Below are 14,801 nucleotides of genomic sequence, written 5' to 3'. Positions count from 1 at the left end.
AGTTCCTTTCAGAAAATATTTGCAGCTTATTAAACACTTTCCGTGTCAGAATAAATATTAAATTTTTGCAAGCAATTAAATTAACAATTCATTTTATATCATAATGTTCTGATTTTAATTATTATTGTCAACACAGTTGAAATCTTGTTTTGAACTTTGACGATTGTACATTGGTTCATATCGCTCCCATCAAAATAGGGCTCAAAATCAGGGTACTGGTGAGACAACAATTTAACCACTTTTCTATGGATGCCCTGCTATCCACTGGGAAATGTATCTCCTTATTTCTTGGTAAAAAAAAATGTCATCACTTGAGCACTTTTGTTCTCCAGTAAAACCTCCAGAAATGATGTCAATAATCAAACAAAATTCATCTTGAGATAGAAAATCACCAACCTGAACACAGAACTATATTTTACTGACCCCATATCTGATGGACCATCAATTACTTGAAAGACTGTTGTTGAGAAACCAATATCATTCACTTAAGAACAATGGCACATCCATTCTGTTCGACTGTCCTGCACTGAGGAGGGGGCTGTGGAACAGCCACTTTATACAAGAGCCTGTAGGGAGGGGCCACAGGTATAATCAGCCAATAGGTGTGTCTGACGAGACATTTATACATAAAAGTGGTTTATCACGCTCACCCCTTGTTTTTAAAATGAGTCCCATGGGATGAAACGGAACTTACAAGGTTACAATTCAAAGTAACAAGTTCAGTCTTTCAGGTGGGCTGGTCATTTGCTGGGAACATTATAGTACCAGTTGCGGCTATGGTGCAGTGGCTGGGTTCTGGATGGTATCAGGTGTCTGTCCATACTCATCAGTGTTGTGCTGTTGGCTAGGCGGTGATGTCTCCATTGTATCTTCCCTCGGGCCAGAGGGTACCAGGGTTCAGGTGCATCGTGGAGAGGGGGGTGTGGGATGATCAGCAGTGGTCTCCAGGGTCCCTGAGGGAGCCAAGTCCCTAACAGAGATGGTGTCTTTGTGTTCATCAGGTTATGCCACATAGGGATATTGGAGGTTGGCATGGAAAAGGTGGACCCTTCCAACCAGGGGGTCAGATATGGCCCCTCACATGCTTCCTGAGTAGGACAAGCCCTGGGGATATCAGGCATGCCAGTAGTGTGGTCCTTGTTGCAGATTTCCTGAGAAAGGATAACATACGTTCATTTGGTGTGGCATTTGTGGCTGTATACAGCAGGGACTCAAGAGTGTGGCATGCCTCCAGGAGGACCTCTTGCCAGCTGGAGACTGGGAGACCCTGAGACCACACGGTTAGGAGGACTGTTTTCCAAACTATAGCTTTCTCCCTCTCCACTTGCCCATTACCCCAGGGTTGCAACTAGTGGTCCTCCTTGTGGCAATGCCCTTGGCCAACAGGTGCTGGCACAGCTTATTACACATAAATGAAGCCCCCTGGTCACTGTGGATATAACTGGAGAAGCCAAACAGAGTGAAGAGGCTGCGCAGGGCCTTAATGACTGTGACAGCAGTCATATCTGAGCAGGGGATGGCAAATAGAAAACGGAATATCGATGATGTTAAGAAAATACACATTGCAGTCAGTGGAGGGCCGGGACCCTTTAAAATTGACACTGGGTTGCTCAAAGGGCCAGGTGGCTTTAATTAATTGTGCCCTGTCTAGCCAGTAGAAGTGTGGCTTGCACTCAGCTCAGACCTGGCAGTTCTTTGTCATGGACCTGATCTCGTTGATGGAGTACGGCTGGTTGGTGTGTTTTGACAAAATGAAAAAGCCTGGTAACTCCAGGGTGACAGAGATCATTGTGGAGTTTTTGCAGCCAGTCAATCTGGCACAGGTCCCATGGGACAGGGCATCTGGTGGTTCATTAAGTTTTCCCGGCTGGTTCAAGATATCATAATTGTAGGTGGACAGTTTAATCCTCACTTCAGTATTTTGTCATTTTTGATTTTACCCCGCTGTTGATTGTTAAACGTGAACTCAACTGCGCATTGATCAGTCAGCCGGGTAAATCTCTCACCAACCAGGTAACGGTGCCAGTACGACACTGCATCGACAATGGCTTGGGCCTCCTTATCAACTGAGGAGTGTTGAATCTCGGGCCCCTGAAGGGTACATTAAAAAAAATGCGACTGGCCTGCCTGCCTGTTTAAGGGTGGCTGCCAGAATGAAGTCTGACACATTGCTTTCCACCTGAAGCAGGGTGGATTTGTCCACAGTGTGCATTGTGGGCTTGGCAATATCTGCCTTAATGTGATTGAAGATCGTATGGGCCTCTGCCACCAAGGGAAGGATGTGAATTTGATGAGGGGGTGGGCCTTGTCCACATAATTGGGGACAGATTGAGCATAATAGGAAAAGAACCCAAGGCACCTCTTCAGGGCCTTGAGACTACATGGAAGGGGAAGTTCCAGGAGCGGCTGCATGCAGTCAGGGTCTGGGCCGATGACCCCATTCTCCTCGACTCACCCAAGGATAGCCAGATAGGTTGTGTAAAACACACACTTTGCCTTATTATATGTAAGGTCAAGGAGCTTGGCTGCTTTGAGAAATTACTGGAGATTGATGTCATGGGCCTGCAGGTCATGGCCACAGATGGTGACATTATTGAGGTATGGAAAAGTGGCCCATAACTCATACTGTCACCATGTGGTCCATTTCCCTCTGGAAGACCAAGATGCCATTTGTGACCCTAAAGGGAAGACAGTGAAGGGAACCCACAGGAAGTAGTAGAGGTGGCCATCTGCCTTGAACGCCATATTCTTGCAGTCCTCTGGGTGGTATGCCGACTTCAGGTCAATGGTCGAAAAGATCCGATACTGGACAATTTGGTTGACCATGTCGCTGATGCTTGGGAGGGGCTAGCCTGCAGTTGATGGCCATCCTATTATTTTCCCTGTTCCATACTACCACTACCTGTGCTCTCCAAAGGTTGGTACTTTTCAATAATCCCCTCTTTGATTAAGCACTGAACCTCTGCCCGGATGAAGGCCCTGTCCTTGGCACTGTGCCACCTACTTTTAGTGGCAAAGGGTTTATGATCGGGAGTGAGGTTGGTGAATAACAACGGGGAGGGGGTGATTTTAAGTGTGGAGAGTCCACATGTTGTGTAAAGGTTAAAACCTTGTGTTTTTTAACTCTGTTAATTTTGGGCCTATCTCTAGAAAACTATTGTTTGTAGTGTATTGATAATTAACATGATGTAATATGTCATAATATCTGCACAGACTAATGGCTTGCTCAATCCTCAGGATGTAGAGAAGCATAAGCACGAGAAATTTTTCTTTGAATTTTTTGCATCTCTTTAAATACCGTTATGTATTTCTTTAAGCTAGTATCTCTACATATCTTGTGTATTATACAATAAATGCTTTGTTATTTATTGTTGTGAAAATTTTAATGTGAAGTTATGCAAAATGTTTATCTGTTTTATCAATGAATTAAGACTACAGAAAGTAACAGCCATAGAGTTTGAGTTGTTGGATTAGAGAGATCGAAATTTGGAATATCATAGCTCATGCTTTTGGAAGATAATATTTTGAAATTAGTATATAATAGAATAAGGAAAGTGTGGTCTATTCGTTGTGCATAGTGAATGGTTGAGTTATTGGCCATATTCATTGTGTGGTTGAGGAGGGCGGGTGGCACACAGCGGTCGGTTTGAAAATTGCTGATTATACACATTGAGATGTGGATGGGGCCCATCAAACTCCATCATCGTGCTTTTAAGCTGACACTGTAGTGAGACAGAAACCACGCAAGGCCAGAGAGAGTACAACACACTTTTATTCAATAAGAATGGCACACCTGGTCTGTGGACTGAACTGGGGTTTTGGCGGGGTCCAGGGTTTATATCGGGATAAGCGGTTGGCAGATTCAGGGGAGGAACTTCATACCTGTAATGAATTCCCAATTCACTACATTCACCCCTTGCTTTTGAATGAAGCCTGTGGGTGAAAATAGAGAATTTCAGATAGTATTTATAATATTTACAAGTTCAACCTGTCAGGTGATCTGGAAATGTGGGCAGAACGCCGCAGTATCAGTTGGACCTGGGCTTCCTGATTCTTCTGTGGTTCTGGGGCCTCAGGTCATGGGTGATCTGGCTCTGGTTGAGGGGTGGCTGGAGCCACTTTCTGCGATAGCAAACCTGAGCCCCTTGGCGTTTCTCCAGAAACCCTGAGTAGATCAGAGCCATAGCTCCCTTAAGGTGATGGACTCTCAGTTCCAGCGAGTGCCAGGACCCAGATCGAGACAGTGTCCTCCTTAGCATCTGGGTATGCCACGTAGGTGTAATTGGGGTTAGCATGGAGTAGGTGCACCTTCTTGACCAGGGGGTCAGATTTGCTCCTCCTCTCATGCTTTCAGAGCAGCACTGGACCTGGTGCTGTAAGCCAAGCTGGGAGGGTTATCCCTGATGTTGACTTTCTCTCGAATGAAAACATCAGCTCATGAGGAATCGCATTAGTCGCAATGCAAAGTAGCAACCTAATGGAATGGAGCGCCATGGGTGGGACATCCTGCCAGCATGAATCTGGAAGTCCTTTGGACTGGAGGGCCAATTGTATGTCCTTCCAAACTGTAGCATTCTCTTTCTCAACATGTCTGGTCCCCTGTGGTTTATAGCTAGTCATCCTACTGGATGCAATGCCTCTTACCAGCAGAAACTGGCGTAGCTCTTTGCTCATAAATGATGAGCCCTGGTCTCTATTGATATAGCCGGGATAACCGAACAGGGCCCTAGTGACAGATGGCGTGGATGTATCTGGGCAGTGAATGGCAAATGAGAAATGAAAGTACTCGTCAATGACAGTGAGAAAGTACACATTCCCATTCGTAGAGGGCAGAGGTCCCTTGAAATCGATACTGAGCTATTTGTAGGGGCTGGATGCTCTTATCAGGTGCGCCTTTCTGAGACGATAGAAGTGCGGCTTGCACTCCACACAGACCTGGCATGACCTGGTTATTTCCCTGACATCTTCAATCGAGTAGGGTAGATTGCATGCCTTAGCAAAATGAGCCATGCGAGTGATGCCTGGATGGCAGAGCTCATTGTGCAATAACCGCAACTGGCCAATGTGTGTAGAGACACAGCTTCCTCTGGACAGAGCATCTGGAGGCTCAATGAGGGAACCAGGTCAATAGACTATGTTGTAGTTGTAGGTGGAGAGTTCGATCCTCCACCTAGCAATTTTGTTATTTTTAATTTTGCCTTGTTTTGTCTGATGGCCTCTACAATAGCTTGTGCCTCTTTCTCCACTGATGGATTCCGAGGCTCGTGGCTTTGTAGGGTCCTGGAAAAAAAATCCAACCAGCTTACTCACCTGATTAGGGGTTGCAACCAGGGCTATGTCTAAAGTGTCACTTTCCACCTGGAAAGGTACATTTTAAACCAACACTGCATGGTGGCCTTTATGGCTTCTAACATAGTTGAAAGCTGTTTGAGATTTGGCTGTCAGTGAAAAAGAAGTGGTTTTTAGGAGGGGATGGACCTTGTCGGATTATTGAGGGACCCATTGGGGGTAATATGAGACGAAGCCCAGGCACCTCCTCAAAGCCTTCATGGTCCTCAGGATCGGGAATTCTACAGGGGGTGCATCCTGTCAGGGACAAGGCCAATGATGCCATTCTCCACCATGTAGACCAAGATACTAGGTGTCTAGCTCTGAACACGCACATACTGGTGTTCTAAGTAAGGTTCCGGAATTTAGCTTTGTGGAGAAAGTTCTGGAGGTTGGCATCATGGTCCTCCAGAGTGTGACCATAAATGGTAATGTTGTCGAGGTATGGGAAGGTGGCCTTCAACTTAAATTCATCTATCGTTCGTCCATCTGTCTCTGGAAGATTGAGACCCCATTTGTGATACCAAATGAACACCGGCAAGATTGCAAAGATCATGTGGTGCAGCAAGACAGCCATTCCCCATCCTCGTCAGATGAAGGTGGCACCAGTTTTGAAACACGGCAGGATGGCTGCTGGGTTTTCCTGCATCGCTGCTCTCGCCATGCAGCCCACAGGAAGCCATTGCCTATAACATTGGCACTGGGAGGCCAGGAGTTTGGGTTTCAGGCTCATCTCAGTTGGTCCAACAGGGGTCGTGCATGTGTTGGACCTTTCAGCACTCCCGTTGTCCTGCAGACTTTCACCCAGTGGCCCTTCTTACCACACCCGGAGCAGATGGAGTCTTTAATTGGGCATCGAGTTCTTGGGTGCTGTTACCAACTGCAGAAGGAGCATCCTTTAGCACCCGAGGTCACCGCCGACAGAGCTGACGTAGCGTGAGCCGTCGATCCGGGATACAGATCCTCATGAAGGGTGCTGCTGCCTTCCAAATTGTCAGCTCCCAGATGGCCCATCTCCAGCGACTTGGCCAGTATGTTGTCAGGCAGACCGCGCTGCCTTTCTCCAGCAACTGCTGCTGAATGTATTTGGACTGCACTCCAGTGACCAGAGTTTCCTGGATCTGCTCATCCTCGTGCTCTCGGGCCGCGCCATCCTCATACCCACTGTTCTTCACAAGTGCTCATAGGATGAGGACATACTCCTCAATGGACTCACCAGGCCGCTGCTTCCATTGCAAGAATTGATGCCTCACTAGGACAACATTTTGAGGTCTCATGTAGCAGGCCTTCAACTTCTCAATAGCCGCTGCGTAAGTCATACAGTCCCTGATGATCGGGAATCCTTTAGGTCTGAAGCGAGAGAGGAGCGCCAACGTCTTGAGCTCATCCATTGAGTACACCTCTTGCATGGCCGACGGGTACATTTAGAAGCCCTGCAGCCAGTATGTGATCAGTTCTGGGTTCTCCAGGGACAGAGGATCAATGAGGAGCATTGCAGGCTTCAGGCTTTAACAGCGCTTTCAACTCGTTCTTTATTGAATAAAATTGTAGCGCGACAGAGAGCACTCAAGACCAGAGAGAGTTCAACACACTTTTATTCAATAAGAATGGCACACATGGTATGTGGACTGAACTGAGGTTTTTATTGAGATATGCGGGGGACAGAGTCATGGGAGGAGCCAGTCCTTAGAGCACACACCAGTAATAACCCGGGAGTGCAGCACTTGTAGCTTATCGATCTCTTGATCTTGGAGGAAGCCTGCAGGAATGTTTCAAAACAGCGCAGCCAGAGCTCAAATTTGGTGGATGCCTCAGGCACCTGAAGGTCTATCTCCAGCTTTTCTGGCTTCAGCATCTGCTCCATTGTTAAAAAAAAACTTTTGGGAATAAAATTGATGCACCATCAATTACTCAAAAGACTTGCTGAAAAACCAATAGGACAGCGACACATCCATACTGTTCAACTATCCTGTACTGAGGAGGAGGCTGTGGAACAGCCACTTTATAAAGAAGCCTGTGGGGAGGGGCCACAGGTACAATCAGGCAATAAATGTGCCTGACCAGACAATTATACATAACAGTGGTTTACCACAATATCCTTCATAAACATACAAATAAAGGGATCATCTTCAAACTTTGTCCCCATTGAGAAAAGTGATTTCCTGCAGTCTTAAGTAAATGACCCATGAAAGTAAAGGCCCATGAAAGTCAGGTGTCACCAAACCTTCATTTATCATGGATCAGACACAAGAGTTTTTCAGGATTACAAACTTTTATTCAATGTGCACCCTTCAAAATTTCCATCCATGTCTTTGCAAGGAATTCCCTGGTAATAACTAGCAAGGTGCCTTGCTCATAGTGTTGGATAGGAACATAGGAACATAGGAAGTAGGAACAGGAGTAGGCCAAAAATAGCCCATCGAGCCTGCTCTGCCATGCTATAAGATCATGGCTGATCTAATTTATAAAACTTTATTTATTCGTTCAAAGTACAGATAATAAGTAACATATATAACAATAAATCATAAACATAAACGTTATATTTTATATATATAAAAGAAAGAAAAAAAAGAAAAAAAAAGACCCCCCCCCTTCAGCCAACCCTCCTAAGGAGGCTGATCTAATTTATGACCTAACTCCATTTACCTGCCTTCTCCCCATATCCCCTAATTCCTCTATCATGTGAAAATTTATCTAACCGAATTTTAAATATGTTTAATGAAGCAGCCTCAACCACTTACCTGGTTAGAGAATTCCAAACATTCACTACTCTCTGGGAAAAACTATTTTTCCTCATCTCTGTCCTAAATCTACTCCCCGAATCTTGAGACTGTGTCCTCTTGTTTTCGTTTCCCCGGCCAGCTCAAAAAAACTTCCTACATCTATCCTATCCATACCCTTCATAATCCTATATGTTTCTATAAGATCTCCTCTCATTCTTCTGAACTCCAGCGAATACAATCCTAGATGATTTAATCTTTCATCATAAATCAACCCCTTCATTCCAGGGATCAACCTAGTAAACCTCCTCTGGACCATCTCCAAAGCCAGTATATCCTTCCTCAAATATGGAGACCAGAACTGGACACAGTACTCCAGGTGCGGTCTCACCAGTACCTTATACAGTTGCAACATTACCTCCCTACTCCTGAATTCAATTCCTCTAGCGATGAAGGCCAACATTCCATTTGCCTTCTTAATAACCTGCTGCACCTGCAACCTAACTTTTTGTATTCATGCACAAGCACTCCCAAGTCCCTCTGCACAACAGCATGCCGTAGTTTTTCACCCTTTAAATAATATTCAGCTCTTTTATTTTTCTTGCCAAAGTGGATAAAGTGATCTCTCTAGTACAAAGACTATAGCTCCTGAAAATGATGTTCTTTACATGCCTCCTCAGATCACTCTGACCCCACTGAGAATACTTTCTCACCACACTACCATCATTTCAGCATCTACTCATTCAGTTGTAGCTTTCCCCTGTAGCAAAATGTGTGTTGCTGTATTATGGGTGTCTCGTTTTAAGAGATGACTTCAGATATAACACTTGCTGAACTTTAGGCTGCAAACGGTAAGGATCTGCCAAACACTGCGCTGAAATCAACAGCATCATTTTCAGAGCAGGGTCATTTGAGGAAAACCAATAGCACTACTCTGTGAATTTTGAAATTGAAGCTCTCGCTTTTCATGCCACTGCTTGTCTCTGAAAAAAACAACTCTGAAGCAATCAGATTATTGCCAAAAAATAAACATTCACCAATTATTTAGGGGGGAGAATCAGCCTCACTTATCCATTAATATTGACTCTTAAATGCCTCCTCACTTAAATGCGATTGTGGATGGAGTATAAATAGTAGCATAACCAGTGATGCCACACCTTGTGGATAAATGCTCTTCACTAGCAATAAAAATGGCTAGAGAGTTAGATTTAGTACTTGTGACTAGGGGGATCAGGGAGTATGGAGAGAGAGACCTGGAACAGGGTACTGGGTGGATGATCAGCCATGATCAAAATGAATGGCGGTGTAGGCTTGAAGGGCCAAATGGCCTACTCCTACACCTATTTTCTATGTTTCTATGAGTTGGGGTCTCCAACCTGAGATTTTAATTCAATATTTTTTTTCTATAAATCCTGTCTGTTCAGCAAAAATGCCTGCATTCTTTAGTTTCCTTTATTCCAATTTTCCAAGGTTCCGACCCAGGTAAGATGGTGTATTTCCAAGTTAGCATGGCATGAGTCTGCTGCCCTTATCGTTGTTAGTGGTGGAAGGTTTGGTGAATCATCACAGCGCCTGACACAGATGATCTTTTATCCATTGGTGGAGATAATGCTTCAGGAGGCGGATGTGACCACAGAGGACTGTTCACAGAGGCCCCATGAAAAGAAATTGAGGCTACATTGTAAGAAGCAAACCATGGCCAAGGTGGAATGCTTTGGATCTTGGCCAGTTTGTTTACACCTCCATATCTTGCTCTAGCCTTCATTCTGATACAGGTTCACCTTAGTCTCAACTGACAACAAGAAGTTTTTCCAGAATTATGCAGGCTCTTTTAAAAACTTCTTGACAAACTACAATCTGGCCGTCCTTTCTGTAGCTATCTAGTGACTTGCATCTTGCAGTGTAGCCTCTGTATTTCTGTTTATAAAGTCTCTGGGAAAAACTATTTTTCCTCATCAATGACAGTCGTCATTGACACATCCACAACTCCCCCCTGAAGAGTGTTTCTCATCTGTTGGACATACATTTGGGGATTTTTTTTTCTTTATTATGATGAGAATTCTTCTCTCACTAGCAGCAGAGGTCTTCCTTTGAGATTACTGAGCTCACCAGTATGTTCTTTCTTCTTAACGATGTTTCAAACAGTTGGGTTTGGTAATTTTAAGGTTTAGACGATGCATCTTATTGTTTTGTTCCTGTTTTTCAGCCTCATAATGGCTATTTTAACTTTTATTGGCACAACTCTTTTTCTCAGGTTGAAAAATAGCATGTACAGACAGCAAAGGTGATCAAAAGGTTAGAAAAAAAAAAGCCAAGCTCTTTTATAAGCAATTAAACATAACAGACACCTGTGAAGCCAAATGTCCCAAGCATGATGGTGCCTTGAAATAGGGGGACATTGTATAAAATGTGCCGTCATTTTCAAATGGTCATAACAAAACATATCCAAATAACCTTGAATAGGACAGCATGCTTGGTATAGCAACACCTTTACAGCGTCAGCGATTGAGACCAAGGTTCGAATCCTGTGCTGTCTGTAAGGAGTGTGTACATTCTCCCTGTGTCTGAGTGGGTTTTCCAGGGGGTTCCAGTTTCTTCCCACCATTCCAAATGTATCAGGGGTGTAGGTTATTTGGATGCAATTAGGCGACATGGACTTATGAGCTGAAAGGGCTTGTTACCATATTGTATTTTTAAATTTAAAAAAAATTAAATCTGGAATGTTCACTTTAAGTAGATGTGCATTATTTGATTAAAAATTTTAAATTTTGGCACAGAATATAGATATGCTTTTGGGAGATAAATTTGGGCAGGTTTTATTTTAGTGTAGGTCACATAATAACACTTTAAAACAGATCTTATTTAAAATACTGGAGTTCTGCTCATGCTAGACATGTCAGGGACAACAGCCTTTGCAAAATCTTTAGAGAGTGCCCAAGAGACTTCACTAATTGATTGTTGTTTACAAAAAGACAACAGATGAATGAACTTGTCGGAGCCACAGACTGTCTGGAGAGGAACTTGCTGTTCTAAGAGGGTCATGTGGTTTTTCAAGTAGAGAGAGTCAAACCGTCTTTCTCTCTGAGAGACAATGAAAGAGAGAGAGAGAGTCAGAGACAGAGACAGAGATCAGTTCTGCAGTTTTACAGTCAGCAGCAACAGCTGGGACTGGAACAGGACAAGCTGGCAAGCTGGTGGAAAACCCCATTTGGAAGATGGGTTGTGAGTGCTTGGTTCAGCCTGGTCAAAGCCCTTGTGGTTCATGCAAGAGGAGAGGACTGGCTGTCTAATGTTTCACTTGAAATAAGTGAAACAAAGAGGAACTCTGCAGTGACCTGAAAGAAAGAGGTTATCATCTGGAAAACCCTGATGGGGCAAGTTTCTTCAGCAAGGCACTGAAGTGACTGATTAAAAAGGAATCAGTTGTGGGTGTCTAGTGTACAACAAATCTTTCTCTGAAGACTGACAAGAACCTTCCTTTACCTTTCAAGCACCAAAGGCTGGTGAACTTTATAAATGTTAAATTCTGTACACAGAATAAGAATTGCTTGCCACCAGTGAACTTGGAGGAATGAGAAGTGAGATTGGACTGTGAACCAAAGAACTTTTCTGAACTTACGCACACATTAAATACATGTGCGCTTAGAATTAGAAGGGGATTAAGTTAGGTTAGTTAAGTTAAAGTGTGATTAGTTAGTTAAGTTAAAGTGTGATTAGGTTAGTTAAGTTAAAGTGTGATTCTGTTTTCATGTTTAAAGATAATCAAAAGCAACTTTTGTTTAAGAAACCATTTGTCTTGGTGAATATCTATTGCTGTTGGGTTTGGGGATCCTTTGGGCTCATAACAGAAGCAAATAAAGGAAAATAAGGGTCTTTTTCCCATACATTATGGATGGCACTGTAGGAGCAGAAGTAGACCCACTGAGTCTGCTCCACCATTCTAATCATGAGCTGATTTCTCCCACTGAGCCCTACTCCCCAGTTTTCTCTCTGTAACCCTTGATACCCTGACTAATCCAATACCTGTCAATCTCTTCCTTAAATTCACTAAATGCATTAAAGTTTTCATTCCAGAAAAGAATGTAACAAAATAGATCATTCACCCCAGTCCCCCATAAAGCCTGCTTATTCGTAATTCCAACTATGCGACTTTCATGACCTCTACAGGCTGCAGTTCGATATATTCTGTTTGTGTGATTTCAAGCATTACTTGTAAAAGAAGAATCTAAATAAGACAGAAGTGCAAATGAAATTGGGAGAACAGACACACAAATCACTGGAAGTAATGGTACAGGTTCATAAGGTAATAAAAAGGCAAACTAATACCTTGATTTAATCCTAAGTGATGGAAGTAAGATGGAAATGGTAGAGAGATTAGATAAAGCAGGTTTGAACTGGTTACACTATTACCAAATACTACAAAGAATATTGGAGAGAGACTACAGAAAATCTGTGAAATTACACTTTTCAAGAGAGGATGACAAGTTTGACTGTCTGATTTTGTGAATAAATCTTGTGAATTGACCAAAAAGCGGTAATTGAAATGACAAAATAAAAAAATGGGCTGAATTCTAACTTTGAACTCACTGGGAATTGAGAAGGATGGCTGCCAGTGGGCAGTATGCAAGGAATTCTCTGAAGCACATTTGTCAGAATGACATTAATACAGTTTCTACTTTAAAATATAATGACAAAGTTTCTCATCAATATAGCCAAATGAGCATTGTGACAAAGTCCAATATCAGTTCTACTATTCAAAATACAAGCAAGCGTCTAGATTCTGGAATGGGCTGTGGAACACATGGATCTCAGAGAATGGAGTTATTTCAAGATTCAGTGGCTCCTCATCAGAGACTTTGTTAAAGGCTGTTTCAGTTTGTGGATATATCATATTCTCCTCAGATGGGAGAAACAAGTCTACTCATTGCACTGAGAAGGAGTGGCTTTAATGTCCCTGCGGAAGGGAACAGGCATTCCCACATTCGTCGTTTGGAAAAGTGAGTACGGAGGTACAGAAAAGTGAGTACATGACTCGAGCTACCTCATTCTACCCTCTAAACTTTACTGCAGCACATTTCACTTTGCACTTGTACTCATTCTCCATCTGAACAATTTCTCATACTCTTATTTATTGAATCAATATTTACATTCATCCTTGTCTTCATGCAATGGCAATGGATCTAATTCATATAAATCCTTTCACTTATCTATTTAATAAATTACTTCCCAAAAGATGCAGGTTTCCATCGTTGCTTCAAAAGTAAAGACAAGGGCAAGGCCAAGAATGGAAAATAAAGATTTTCCTAACTGCTTTTACAGCTCAAATTCAACCAGCAATATTACATAAAACACTAATTTAGGTAAATTAAAGTTAACAATCAGCAAAAATTTCTGCACATAAAAGATTAAAAGGGACCTGATATCTACAAGTGAACTAAAATATTACACATCCAAGCTCATTGATCTGGGAACAAATTTATTGCCAATTATATTGTGAATAATGATATAACTGGGTAAACAGACTGAATAATGGGTTAATTTGCAACAAAAAGATAATTACAACAGTAGGTTTATGTAGCCTCAGTCAAATTGGCAAAACATTTCCACTTTAAACATAAAAGAGCAAGTGAAGCATAGTATAATTCAAATATATTGAAATGTTCAAACTGTGTAACCTATAAATGAGAAATGTATCAATGCTTTAGGTTTGGTGAAGAGATGGATAACTTTTTGCATTCAACTCGGTCATGTTCTAAAGTAAAACCTTTCTGGGTGGACTTATGAAACTTTTTAGAACACATTTCAGGTACGGTATTTCAATTGAATCCAGATTTATTTCTATTGGGAAACATAGAAGGAACAAGAACCAAACTAAAATTTGTTAAAATAGCATTAGCAGTAGCAAAGAAATGTATTGCAGTGATTTGAAAATTAGATTCATATACAGATAAGGGAAGATAGAACACAGAAATTCAAAGCTGTATCCTTTTAGAGAAAATTACATATAATTTGCTAAATAAACACCCTACCTTTTTACAAATTTGGATCCCATATGCACAAATTCTGGGTATAAATATGTAGAAATGTTCTTCCAGCCTCTTAAGTCCTGTGTTAGCCTTCTTCCTTAAAATGAAAATGTTCATATAAAATATGTTGAGTTCCAGAGTGTTGGGGGGGTGGGGGGTGGTGGGTGGAGGCGATGATCCAGGCAATCCAAAATAGTCTATTACTTCTTTTTTGCTTTTCACTTTTTATACTATTTATAATTATCCATATGCATATATTAATATTCAAGATTCAATTTATTGTCATAGTAATAAAACAGTGTCCTCTTACATGAAATTCTATTTTGCCTGCTGCAAAGCAGACAGATTCGCCACCGGCAGCAATTGCCCAGTCGCCTCTCTACTATCTCTCTTACACACACATCTTCAATTACACACAACTACTTAAAATGTATCTAAAAAAAACAGTGCCACAATACATTGATTTTCAGGGGATGGGCCATAGTCACAGGTTGAAAAATGTCTTCAGGTGTTAAAATGTCTGCCAGAGACAGTTCACCTGATCCGAAGAAGCTGCTGCAGACGACTACCGTGCCAGGTTTCCTGGCATCCACTGGACTCTGGATGTTAAGAGCAGGAGGGGGACTGAGGGGTTGGGAGAGGGAGGGAATGGGAAAGGTTTTAACCATCATGTAATGAATGAAAACTTTTGTTTAGTTTGAGTGCTTATTTTATTTTATAATGATTT

At 42.4% G+C, this 14,801-nt stretch overlaps 1 long non-coding RNA gene across 2 annotated transcripts in view; it reads right to left on the bottom strand.

Annotated features, from left to right (window-relative positions):
* LOC138757188 (uncharacterized) overlaps nucleotides 1–14,801 on the bottom strand; it is a 119,305-nt gene that overhangs the window by 21,161 nt on the left and 83,343 nt on the right. For both annotated transcript variants that reach the window (XR_011353409.1, XR_011353410.1), the window contains exon 3: nucleotides 14,078–14,171. This is a non-coding gene — a long non-coding RNA (uncharacterized lncRNA). The remainder of the gene's footprint in view (nucleotides 1–14,077; nucleotides 14,172–14,801) is intronic.

This window comes from Narcine bancroftii, chromosome 3, assembly GCF_036971445.1.
Source record: "Narcine bancroftii isolate sNarBan1 chromosome 3, sNarBan1.hap1, whole genome shotgun sequence".
In the NCBI taxonomy this organism is placed as follows: Eukaryota; Metazoa; Chordata; class Chondrichthyes; order Torpediniformes; family Narcinidae; genus Narcine; species Narcine bancroftii.
This window is presented reverse-complemented; position numbering and strand designations above follow the sequence as displayed.